The following is a 12,040-nucleotide window of genomic DNA, read 5'->3' on the forward strand; positions in this document are numbered from 1 at the left end:
GAGTCAACAATAAAGTTGTGGAGACGTTTAAAGTAGGAGTAAGTTATATGGCAAATCCCAAACTTTAAACATTTTGCTCTTTGGTCCATTGTCAAAGAATGGAAAGAATATTGCACAACTTAAAATTTCCTAAGATAAGCATGTCAATGTAAGCTGACATCCAAAGACTGGCGTTTATAAGAGAATCAGCATATCTTCCTAAATACACACAGCCATACAGTGTGGTGACACATTATGTCATGGGCTTTTTTTCAAGGAAGGGAAATTGGTCAGAGCCGATGAAAAGATGATGGGGAATTTTTTAAATAAATGTTAATTTTTTATTATTTCTACATCATCTATGTTGGGTAGTACAGAAAATCTTGTTTGCCTTGATTAGTGATTCCTCATTGTTACCGAAAACAGATAGAATACAAATCCATTCCATAGTTTTTAGATTGGAAAATCATTTATTATCTTCCTTTCACTTCTCAATTATTGACTATTATATGTTAGTTTATCATAAGTGATCTTAGTAAAAATTCAAAGGAGTTTATATTTGTAACCTAACAAAATGTACAAGTTCAAAATACTTTTGCAAAGGCAATTATTTGAATTATTGGTTTGTAATTGTTGGTGTGCTGCTACCACTCTTGAAAAAGAGATTCTTATTCTCAATGAAATATACCTGTTAGATAATAATAATAATAATAATAATAATATGCTGATAAATAAACAGAATGCAATCAAAAGCATCCAATTATTTGAATAAATCCCTGAATCCATATTAATTTGTACCCTAAACCACTTTAGTTACACACTTCTCTGTTGTTTCGGTGTACCAAGCTAAGTCCCCAGAGGTCAGGGTGCATCCAAACCATATGTGTCACACATTTCTTTAGTTTTGACCACGCTTCATTGGAAGTTCATTCTGTTGATTGATTGATTTCCTAACAATTACCCCTAATTAGTTTTCTGGTGAGCAAGAAAAAAACTAATTTAATGCATGGATGATTGCACTAATTGGGAGAAATGACATTGTCCAAGTTTCAGAGTAAATACAAATTATTGACTCGATTATTGTTATCTGATTGAGTATTGTCCCAAGTGCACTTCACTGACAAAGGTAATTAGTATCTGGCTCCTTTATTGGCAGTGCAAGGTCACCATCACGTTTTTGACATGCACAAATCAAAAATCACCTCAGAACAAATGAGTTCCTGCCTGCTTTGCCTTCAGTGACATTGGGATGAACTATCTGACCTAAACAAGAGTGCAAGTGTCCACAACACGGCTTCTGTAATGAGATTTTTGTTTTTGCCATTGATTCTTTATCTAATCAATTATTGCGACCTTGTTTGGTTAAACAAATACAGTAATGACTGTAATTAAAGTGTGAAGATTAGATTTTCTTATTGAATATGTGACCTCTTTGTACTAGAAAATGTAGATTTAGCTTTTACTTTCAATACTCAGGGTTTTTTTTTTTCTTTAAGAAAATCAAATGCCCCCTTGATCTTTTGGAAGTTCAGGAGTGCTGCAATACAATAAATAAATAAATAATTACTGAATTGTTTAAAAATAATTTTAGTTATTATTCAAAATAAAATAAAAATACATAATTGCTTAAATAAGTAGTATATATTTTTTTCAAGTAACATCTTAGATTATGTAGCAAAATTTTTCAAAGTTATTTTATGATTGTGTGCTGAAGCAATTCGTAAGTTGTGTAATTTTATCTGACCACACTAACCATTACAGTTAGTGGGCAGGACTAACAGCTCTCTAATCAGATACAGTTGGTCAACCAATCAGATGTTAGGATCTATTTAACCAGCCACAGTGACGGCTTAAATAATTTTATAGTGCAATGCAACACATAAACCATTAAATAATTTAACAAATACTCCAATGAATATTTCATTATAGTACATATTACTTAAAGTTTTTTTTATATATATTTTATTATTTATTTATTACATTGTTGATACTTTCAAATATTAATAGACATGTTTAGCTCCGCAATCCTTTATTTGATGCTAAATAAAAAACAACATTTGTAAACATACTAGTTTTATTAGAAAGCATAAATTATTATATTTACTCACACTAACAGGGCTTTTTAGGATAAAAAATCACCAAGGCTATTATTAATAAACCTTTTTACTGAGTCATAAGACAAAATACTGTTGTTCAATATAATGTTTAAAGCTGTTAAAATCAGTTTCCTCTCAATTTCTGGGCAGAACCCTCCCGACCCCACTAAGGGACAAGGGTGTAAAGAAAATGGATGGATGGATGAATTTCTGGGCAGTATAAAACACTGAGAGTTTTAGTTGTTACTTGAGAAAGCATCACGCCAAAAACAAAAGTAAGTCAGTTTTTGCTTGAGAAAAATAATTTCTGAGGCATAAGGTGATACTGTAACATACGGATTTTCAAGTGAGAAGTAAAGAATTTCATGGCGCCTGGAAAGAAAACGTGGAGATTTTTTTTTTAAAGAGCCGAGACACTAGTGAACAACTTAGCCAACGCAGAAATTAGCCTAAAAAAATGACCCTTAATGGAGCTCCGCACACTGGTAGACTGAGATTTCAGACCAAGAAAAATTCACTTCACGGTAAGAGATACTTTAAAACTGGACAAAAGTTTGTGACAGACAGACAGACAGATGGATAAATAGCTTGCAGCTCTTTGGCAAGAGAGACATAGCTTATCTTTGGAGAAAGATGGTAGGAATGTACATCCAATAAAGTGAAATAATGCCTCTAAAATACAACTAAGATGTTTGGACAAAACATATAATTAACAATCTAATAGTTTATGAATTTACATAGAGTCAATTCTGCCAAAACAGACATAGCCCCTGTTTTTTTTTTATTAAACTAAAACATTTAATAACATCTCCTTATTTATGGCTGATAAGGCATATTTCAGGAAACTGGTAATATAAAACATTAATTTAAAAGTAGGCATTGTCATTGAGTCTTTTTTTAAATTGTATATTTGCTGAAATGTAATGGTACATTTATGATTTGATTGGTCCTTTATGAGAGATTTATAGACTCTGGGTTCAGCACAAATTTCCAGCTGCTTCACCTGCAGCTGGTGCCAGAATTCAAATTTAAGATGAAATATGTTCCCTTCTGTCAGGCCATTTCTTCAGAGAATTTTCAGCCTGCTGATTCAGATTTACAATTTGGTTTAAATGACAGTTAAATATTACAATTGGCAATCCTTGCTGAAATCTATCTTGACAGCACATAGATAAAAATAAGTGAAAACAGATGACTCCACTTCCAAATAATATGTAATAACAACATTAGTTTGGATAAAGGAAGCAAAATCTAGATTCAAATGTAATTTTCATTTTAGAAATATGAACGACTGGGGAGTAAAGGTTAAAAAAAAAAAAAAAACATCAAGTGAAGCCTTTATATAGCAATAGCCTTTTTTATCCCTGAGGCTAAGACCTGGCTAGAAACTAATGTGAGGCAATTATTTGCTGTAATGACTGCAGTTCAAATAAGCCTGGAGATTTTATTAAACCAAATGAGAGAGTTGCTGATGTATTATCACCTTGTGATTGACAGTGACAAGTGTTGGGCAGGCTCGGATATGAGCATGATGAAGAAGCTCTCGGCAAAGCTCTCGATAATGTTACCCCTGATAAAGTTACCTGGAAAGCCTCAGCCAACATACGGAGAAGGAAAGCTCTTCGCATATTAATTCCAACTGTCAGATCCCACCAGTGGAGGAAGAGAAGGAGGTGGAGGAGGAGCAGAAAGTGGGAGGAGAGGGAGCGGCGGGGGGAGACCAAGACTGGCTGGCGGTGACGACTACCCCACCATTCACTGACTGGGATTTTACACAACTAATGAAAAAGAAATCCATTGTACTGATCATATGCATAGATCTCACTTTATAATAATGATGAAACTGAAAGATTCGCAATAAAAGAAAAGGTCACTCGCTGGTGCTGCTAAGCTTTCTAAGCTGCAACCTTTGCGAGAGTAGTTCTTGGGTTCCAGCGATAAAATAGGGGGGGGGGGAGACAAAGGAAGATGGGAAGTTCTAACCCCACAGAGGTCAAGAGGTCACACATTGCAACCAAGCTATTGTACTTTACCTGTCTATGTATTATTCTCTTCACAGCACCAAATGGTGGGGATGATTCTTCAAACAGTCTGCTCTGTGTCCGTTGAGCTAAGGTCAAAGGTTAGCAGCACAATTGTGACTTACACAGTTCTCTCCTGCGTGTTATACCACAGCTAGTGTATACAGTTGCCAGGGATTTGTCTTGTCTAGTTAATAAAATACCAGGAAATATGAACATCCATCTCTTCTCTCTTCAGCTGTATGTAGGTCACCTGCCTTCTCCAGGTATATGAGTTGTGGAACACAGGCACGCAGAGCGGCATGTCTCACCTCTGAAGGACACTCGCAGCCTTATTATTACCCTCCACCACTTCCACGCTGAGCCCCGTCTTCATATGCATCATACATTGGCATTTATTAGAGCCATGCACTAAGTACAGGCCATGTTATTGAATTTGAATATCAGCTCCAAGCCACATTCGCAGGCCCCGGAAATATATTATATTAAGATGAAGCAATCTCATTTAATAACACCCAAACTAATAAAAGGAGAGCAGATTGGAAATTAAATTTATGGGTATTGCTTGGCAGAAGGAGTGATCCAAAAAAGCCCAGCTTGGTCTGTCATATGCAGATATTTCTCTGTGTATAAGCCCAGGTGTTGGAGTAATTTCTAACTTTCCCCTCATGGAGAACATATTGTGAAAGTGGCAGGTGTGTTTGTCTTTGCTGAAACGTATAAAACAATTCAGCATGGTGTCTCTACCAAAATGGACAGGATTGATTTCACAGGCATTTTAACAAACGTTCCGAAGAAAACGATGGTAAAAACGCTTGAAAACAGAATGGGGGATCATTAGGTAGTCATTAACTAGAGGTGATGGAAGTGGCATACATACAGTCACATACAGCCTTGAATATTGTCTGTAATGCAGAATAAAACAATGTCTTAATATGATCTGTTTGAAAAGATAAAGTAGGCTATAAGAGCTCAAATAGTGATACACCGTGCACGAAAATAAAGAAACAGAATAGATGTGAAACAAAGTTAGTAACATCGATTCATCTGGAAAGGGTTACTTAGGGATTCCTGGAGACTTTGGGTCATCACAGAAACACAGTTAGGGTCTTTCTCAAATGGAGAAGACATGAAAAGGGATGTTTATGGTTCAAAGCCACTGCTGACCTGTCTTTCTTTGCTGTGTCACATTTAATGAAAAATATCTTGGTGATTCTTCAGAATTTTTGGGAAAATATCCTGTGCAACTACCAATTAAAAGTTAAATATTTTGGTGTATACCTTGATACATCTGGTGGGAAATCCAGTAAAACATAGAGCTTATAATAGAACTCAAAATCAAAACATAAAATACACACAAATGGCTGTTCATGCCCCCAAAAGAAAGAAAAGTCTGCCTAAATTCCACCACAGCTATGCTGCATTGTGAGTTTTTACCCGATAGCAGTTGTTGCTTCCAAATTTGGCACAATAAATTATTAGCTACAGATACAAATTGCCAAGTTGCAAGCGCAACAAAAGAGCAAAAACATACATACTTGGAAAAAACAACAACGACTGTTCATGGGTGTGTCTGTAGCTTTTTTCTTCCCACCCAATGTCAGAAATGGCCACTGGGTGATGCTCCATTTTCACACAGTGACTAAAAAAGAATACTGTAATTTTGTTAAGTTGTAAGATCTATTTTTTTTTTTCTTGGAAAGTTCTTAATTTCTTTTGTGGCATTCATCCAACATCTGGCATTTCAGTGTGTGCCAGACCTCAGTGGCTCAAATAAAGAGAATGTCACTTGTTCCCTTTACAGACTCCTTTTCACGAGAGCTGTAATTTTTACTCCTCGTGTCATTGATGGACAACATTCTGGCGGTCAGTGTTTCCACTCTGTTTGTGCACGTGTGTGCGCGTGTGTGTGTGTGTGTGTGTGTAACCGTCGGGCTTTTGGCAAGGCATCCGACAGGCTCAGTCCGTCTGCGTGTAAACGTTGATTCCCAGTGGAGCTGTGACTGCCACTCACTGGCCCAGTCTGCCCCATGCCAGCCATTGATTGTTGCATATATCTTGCTCTGTACTTCTCCAAACCCTTCATCAACAGATGCGGCTGCAGAATTGATTAGCAGTGAGTCGATGACCAAATCTCTTTGGAAACATTTTTATTTATGTGTGTGTTTATGTGGATAGCTTAGAGGGCCATTAGTAGGATTACCTTTGAGGCTTGGCTGAACAACAGATGTTCAAGAATGACTCAATCAGTTTGACTTACAAGAGGCCGCAGTTGCCGGAAACAAGTGATAAGTCTGAGAGGCGGGAGGGTTAAATAAAATCAGTGTGGTAATGAGCAGGTACAGAAGAACTACAAACCTACCATCATTAAAAATGCAATGGGAGTCAATGAACTAAAATCCATCAGTGCTGCTGTTTCTTATGCATATGTTGTATTTACATGTAGCTTCAAACAAAGTGGATGTATTCTAAAAACTGTCTAATGTGGTTTATGGTAAAAGATTTTTTTTAGCTGAGGCTCCCTTGCAAACACTCTCGGTTTCACCTTTTTAATGTCGCCGGTTTGTATAGTGCAACAAATATTTATCAAATGAATTCCAGCCTAAACAGAATTGAATAAGTGAAATGTTTTCTATAAAATCTATGCCAGGCTCCACACAGGCTAGTTTTAATTTAGGCAGAGCAACGCATTCAATTACACCAGCATTCATATTGAATTCAAATTAATGTTTCATGTGGATATGAAATATCAATTCAGCGCAAAAACCTGATTATTTCTGGGGAAGATCATGTTCTTTCATTCTTTTCAATTTTCCATTTTCCACTCTTGAATCAAGTGGTGAATAAATGTGTTGCTGGGAGCCACGATCCGCCTTTCGAGTTCATGCTTATGCTCTCTTATCGGCAAACCTATTAAAATGAAGTCAGGACACAGAATGGTATTTAAAAAGTTTAAGTGAAACAATTTGCATCGGGAGTGTGTGAAAAGGCTAATGCGTTCTTTCACTAAGCCTCACAATCGCCGTCATCCGTTCTCGGCTCTGATTGTTTTCCACATGGATGCCCTCATTCATTACTGCAAAATTATAAACATAAAGAATATCTCTGTATTAATATTTCTGCTTTTTGTAAAAGCTCAATCAACCATAATGTCCTAATTTTTTCTCTGTGAACCTCATTTTTTATTATCTCGCTACTCAAGGAATGGATGTCCCAAAAGGGATTTATTTCATTTATCGGGATTATTGAATTAAATTAAACGAGACACTTCCCACAAGCTGAGCAGAGGTACCTTATCCACTTAAAAGGAAGGCCCCGCTACTCACTGCTATTTAGGCAAACACATTAGGCAGCAAATGCCTTTTGTTGGCTGAGTCGGGGTTACTGCATAATTCATTTGTTCATTAAGGAAAAGCATTCAAAGTGCTTGAGGTAAGTGGAAAAGGTGGCGCATTGAAAGGATCTTTAATTAAGGTACTTTGCAACCACAGTTACATGACAGATGACAGATGCGTAACATTTGTTTACAAGAAGAATTAACAGACATTTAAGACAGTAAGTGACAGAATGCTAGGAAATTAAGAAAATACTCTAAAGTTAAAATATAACATGAAATGTTTGTGCAGTTTTATATAATTCAGTGTCTGTGATTTATTTGCCTAAATATATATTTTTTATAAAGATGGATGAGGAATATTGCTGTGTAGAATAGGAGAAACATCTGAAAATCCCTTCTAAAAAAGCTAGTATGCTATTCTTCTACCTGGCAGCAGATGGCAGACTGTTTCCACTGATGAACAGACTCGGTTCAACAGCACAAGCTGAACTTGTGCACCCCTGGCTGCTGCGATGTTGGCTTCTCAGACCTCAATGCTCTTGCCTGTGAAATGCATTCCCATTAAAAAGGCATTTTTAAAGCCAACACTAGTGCTATAACAATCATCTCCCCGAAGCCAAGCCCCAACGCACACACCCGGGAGTGCGGCACTGCCACACAGGCAGGCAGACACATGGAGGCCGCCGCAAACAAAAGGCCCGGCGCACTTTTTCCTCCCCTCTCCTCTTCCATCGCTCCACATGGTTACAGGCCGGTCTGCCATAGCCAATTACACCCACAACCCAGTGTGTGAGGTCTCGCGGAGACCCCAATCACCACTAACAAGATCAAGGCTAACTCTCTATCACATCACAGAGACAACAAACACACATAACACCTGCACATGCGTGCGTGTGTGTGTGTGTGTGCAAACAGCCTGTCCCCTCTCGTCACCCAGCCTCTCCCCCTCTGTCTTTTTCTCTGGCACACTCTGAAATTATAACACTTTTGGAGTAGCTTTGGGACATATTTAGCCTTTTTAAGAGCAACAAAAAATAACAGGGTGACAATCATGCTGGCGTTCTGTTCTCAGTGCGTGTCAAAGTTCAAGCTTTATTGGCAACACAAACAGATTGAGTTGTTTCACTGTATTTCAGTGCAGCATATGTAGCATGTGTGATCGAGTGGGCCCCAGTTTCAGACACTTGAAGGGCATATTTCATCACTTTTACAACTTTTCCTTTTCAGCTGTGTTCAGGCCAGTAGCTCATGATAGCCATATTTGTTTTTATGCCCAAATTGGAGAAATATGTAAAAAAAAATAAAAATAAAAAAAGAAGAAAGAAAGAAAGAAAGAAAGAAAGAAAGTAAGAAAGAAAGAAAGAAAGAAAGAAAGAAAGAAAGAAAGAAAGAAAGAAAGAAAGAAAGAAAGACGAAAGCTGGAAAGAAAAAGCAAGAGCAATGCAGCTGTGAAAGCAGCGGAAAGTTGCTAAAAAAACATGACGTTACACTTGGAACGCTGAACTTGGATATCGGTGCATCACATAATATTCACTCACGGAAAAGTATTTTTTTTTACAAAGCCTCCACCTTAAATTAATTTCATGATGTAAAGATTTATGTAATTTATTCAGTGGGGAGCAGGAAGTCATCAGGAATGTTGACTGAATCCAGTAGCTTGGAGAGTTAGAAAACTGAAATCCTAAATAAGGATCTAAATCTGCATTTCAGCATAGCGGAGAACGATCAGTTACAAAACTGCAACTCAAGGCAGTACAATTCTGGCAGCCTTCACATTAGATGTTGGGATTTCTGCTCTGGTTCTCAGTGGCAGTCCTACTTTGTGGAGGGCGACAGCGCTCCCGTTTCTCCAAAAAGGTGCCAGCCAAATTAGCCAACGTTAGATTCGCTAGCTAAGCAGTGAATGTGGAAATCTAATTTTCTGCCATGTGTTTTACTCATGATGGGTTAACTGGACACAGTTTGATACACCATTCAAACACTGTAACTCTATAAAATTAGTTTTCTCACAACATGATCTTTTGGTGCTAAAATGTCACTTTAAGCATTCCAACTGTCTTTTCAGCAATTCTGGCGCCACTGATTTTTACCTGTTAATTTAAAATGTAATCATTTGAACCTCTTGCTTGTATTGTGTCAATTCGGTGCCCTGACTTTTGTTTTATGTTTTTTATTATACTGTAAAACTCTTTCAGAGTTCATATATTAAAAGTGTTACATAAATATAGTTACGTACTTGCTCATTGGTCTGACTGTCGACTCCCCGTCTTCATAAACTGTGAAGTGCCTTCTTCCCTCACCTTTGGTTTGTTTCTTCCCCTAAAATCAATATTCTTATTGTTTCATAACTATGAGACAAAATGTATTTCGATAGACTATTTTTGGAAGATTATGTAAATGATTAATTTCTTCTTGTGTTAATTGTGATGGGGTTAAGCCAACTTTACTGCATGGATCTTGAGGGCAAAGTCGTTTACTTCATCTAGCAGGCCATCATACAGTTCTTTTGACTTATTCCCATTTGAAATATAGTTTTGTTTTGCTACCAGCTTTATATGTAATTTCCTTCATGTTTCAATGGTTGTAATTCAGTAGATTTATTTTTGCTTCAGAAAAATTGATTTTAATATTACTTTGCCATTTTTAAAATGAAAGCAATTTAGGTTTCTTGGTTTTCTACGTCTTAAAATTGTATGCTATATTTCCTTTAAGTAAGCTTTAAAAAATACAGCAATTTCCCAACTTGTGCTCTCTGTTGTACTTCTGGGATCTCTGTCAGCTTCTCTCAAACAGACCAGCTATCTGATCTTGTGTTGTCCAAATCAGTCACTGTTGATTACAAGGGCGTACATTTCACCCTTCTTATCAAACCTGGCAGATGCAGACAGGCTGGATGGCTGACAGAAAGAGAAACTCTAGCCCTGTACGCTGATACAGCCATCAATACCCATGAGGGCGTGTGTCATGCAGCCTGCATCCTGAACAGAGGTTCGCATGCCTCCTGTGATAGGTGACCTCAGTGAGAGCCCGTGCTTCATGTCCTCACACCAAGCTCTGATGTGGCAGCTTGCTAAATAATTTGTGCTTTTTTACCGGGGTCATTGGATAGAAAATCTGGTCTTTGAATAATTAATTAAGACACAATCTAAGCAGCCGACTTCTGTTTCCTCCCCATTTCGAGCAGATTGTCTGCTCCTGTCCCGACTCTCACGCTGACTCGCTGTCTTATTCATCTAGATTGAAGCCTCCAGCGTAATTATGCTGTAGGCGGACTGGTATTAGGAGGACGTCCTGAGCATGACCCACATGATATTGAAAAGGAAATCCATATAACAACCGCAGAATCTATTTTCATTCTCTGCATAAAAATAAAACAGCTCATTACCACCACGGCTTTGTTTAGCTTCATAATTGTTTTTCATTATTCAGAGAACATTTGATACCCTCAGTGTAGGTTGAAAGTGGCATCGTTGTTTGAGAAAGGCTGTATATGAGATCTTTTATTGATACAGGTGTATCTCATATCTGATCCTAGCAATTGCTGACTGATAAAGCTGGAGTCTAATTGTCTGTCTGTTTGTGAATATAAAAGCACAAGTTGGGCTTCTATATGGCCTCTGAGAAACTGCATCGGTTGGGTAACGGTACTGAGAGGTTCTTTTTATTATTATTTGTGCAATGCAATAGCTACAAGCACAAATTTGGACCAAATCTGTTAGGATATGCCAGGAAAATCTGAAACATCTGAAGAAGAAAGGGAACAAAAACAAAAACTAGGTAATGTATTTTTTATTTTTTTTTGCAAGCACAATCCTTCATTCAAATTGGACCATAAAAGGGTGCTTTTTAAATCTGCCAACTACATAAATAAAATAATCCGCCTCTAAAATTGTTCCTAGTAAAAGTAGGCAAGTTATGGTCACTTGTAAAGTATATTAGTATCATCAGCAGTGGGGACTGCTGGGTCACATTTCCTTTAAGCTCCAACAGAAATCTTGTTTCTGTTGGGAACTGTTATAAGGGAGGGCACAATTACAAAAGAAAGACAACTGAAAGAAAGTTTGCAAGTGTTGCCCTTCTTTACTTCAGCATAGAAAGCTGGAATATGCATCTCATATTATGACTTTGTACTCTTTTTAGTGCCAGAAATGAGTAAAATCTTTTCTCCAATGTATTTATCTCCACCAAAGTAAAGTTTTACCTTCTGAAATTATTAAACAAAGACAGAATAGCTGCTGGGATACAGATAAGAGCCCCTATGTTTACAGTCCCTGATGTCTATGACAACATTCAGTCAGTGATTCTTCCGTGGATTTCACAAATTTATGTTAAAGAACCGACAGAAGTCACAGTATATATGGATAAAGACAAGTGTGGCCAGCAGTGGCAACACATTTCTAAATTTGGCAGCTTCACTGGCGTGCAAGCAATATCATCATTTTGAAATCAGACACCCATTGCCAGGCCCGTGTCAACGAGGCTTAGCTTCATTATTTTGGTCTCCAGAACCAAGTCCCCAATTCGTGTCCACGCATTCCTTGAATGCTTTCCCTTCACTGCAAATCCAACTCGCTCTTAAAGGCCCTTGTGCTCATGCTTTCCGCTTA

The sequence above is a fragment of the Poecilia latipinna genome, unplaced genomic scaffold (genome assembly GCF_001443285.1).
Source record: "Poecilia latipinna isolate Pla-1442-1.1 unplaced genomic scaffold, P_latipinna-1.0 Scaffold223, whole genome shotgun sequence".
Lineage (NCBI taxonomy): Eukaryota > Metazoa > Chordata > Actinopteri > Cyprinodontiformes > Poeciliidae > Poecilia > Poecilia latipinna.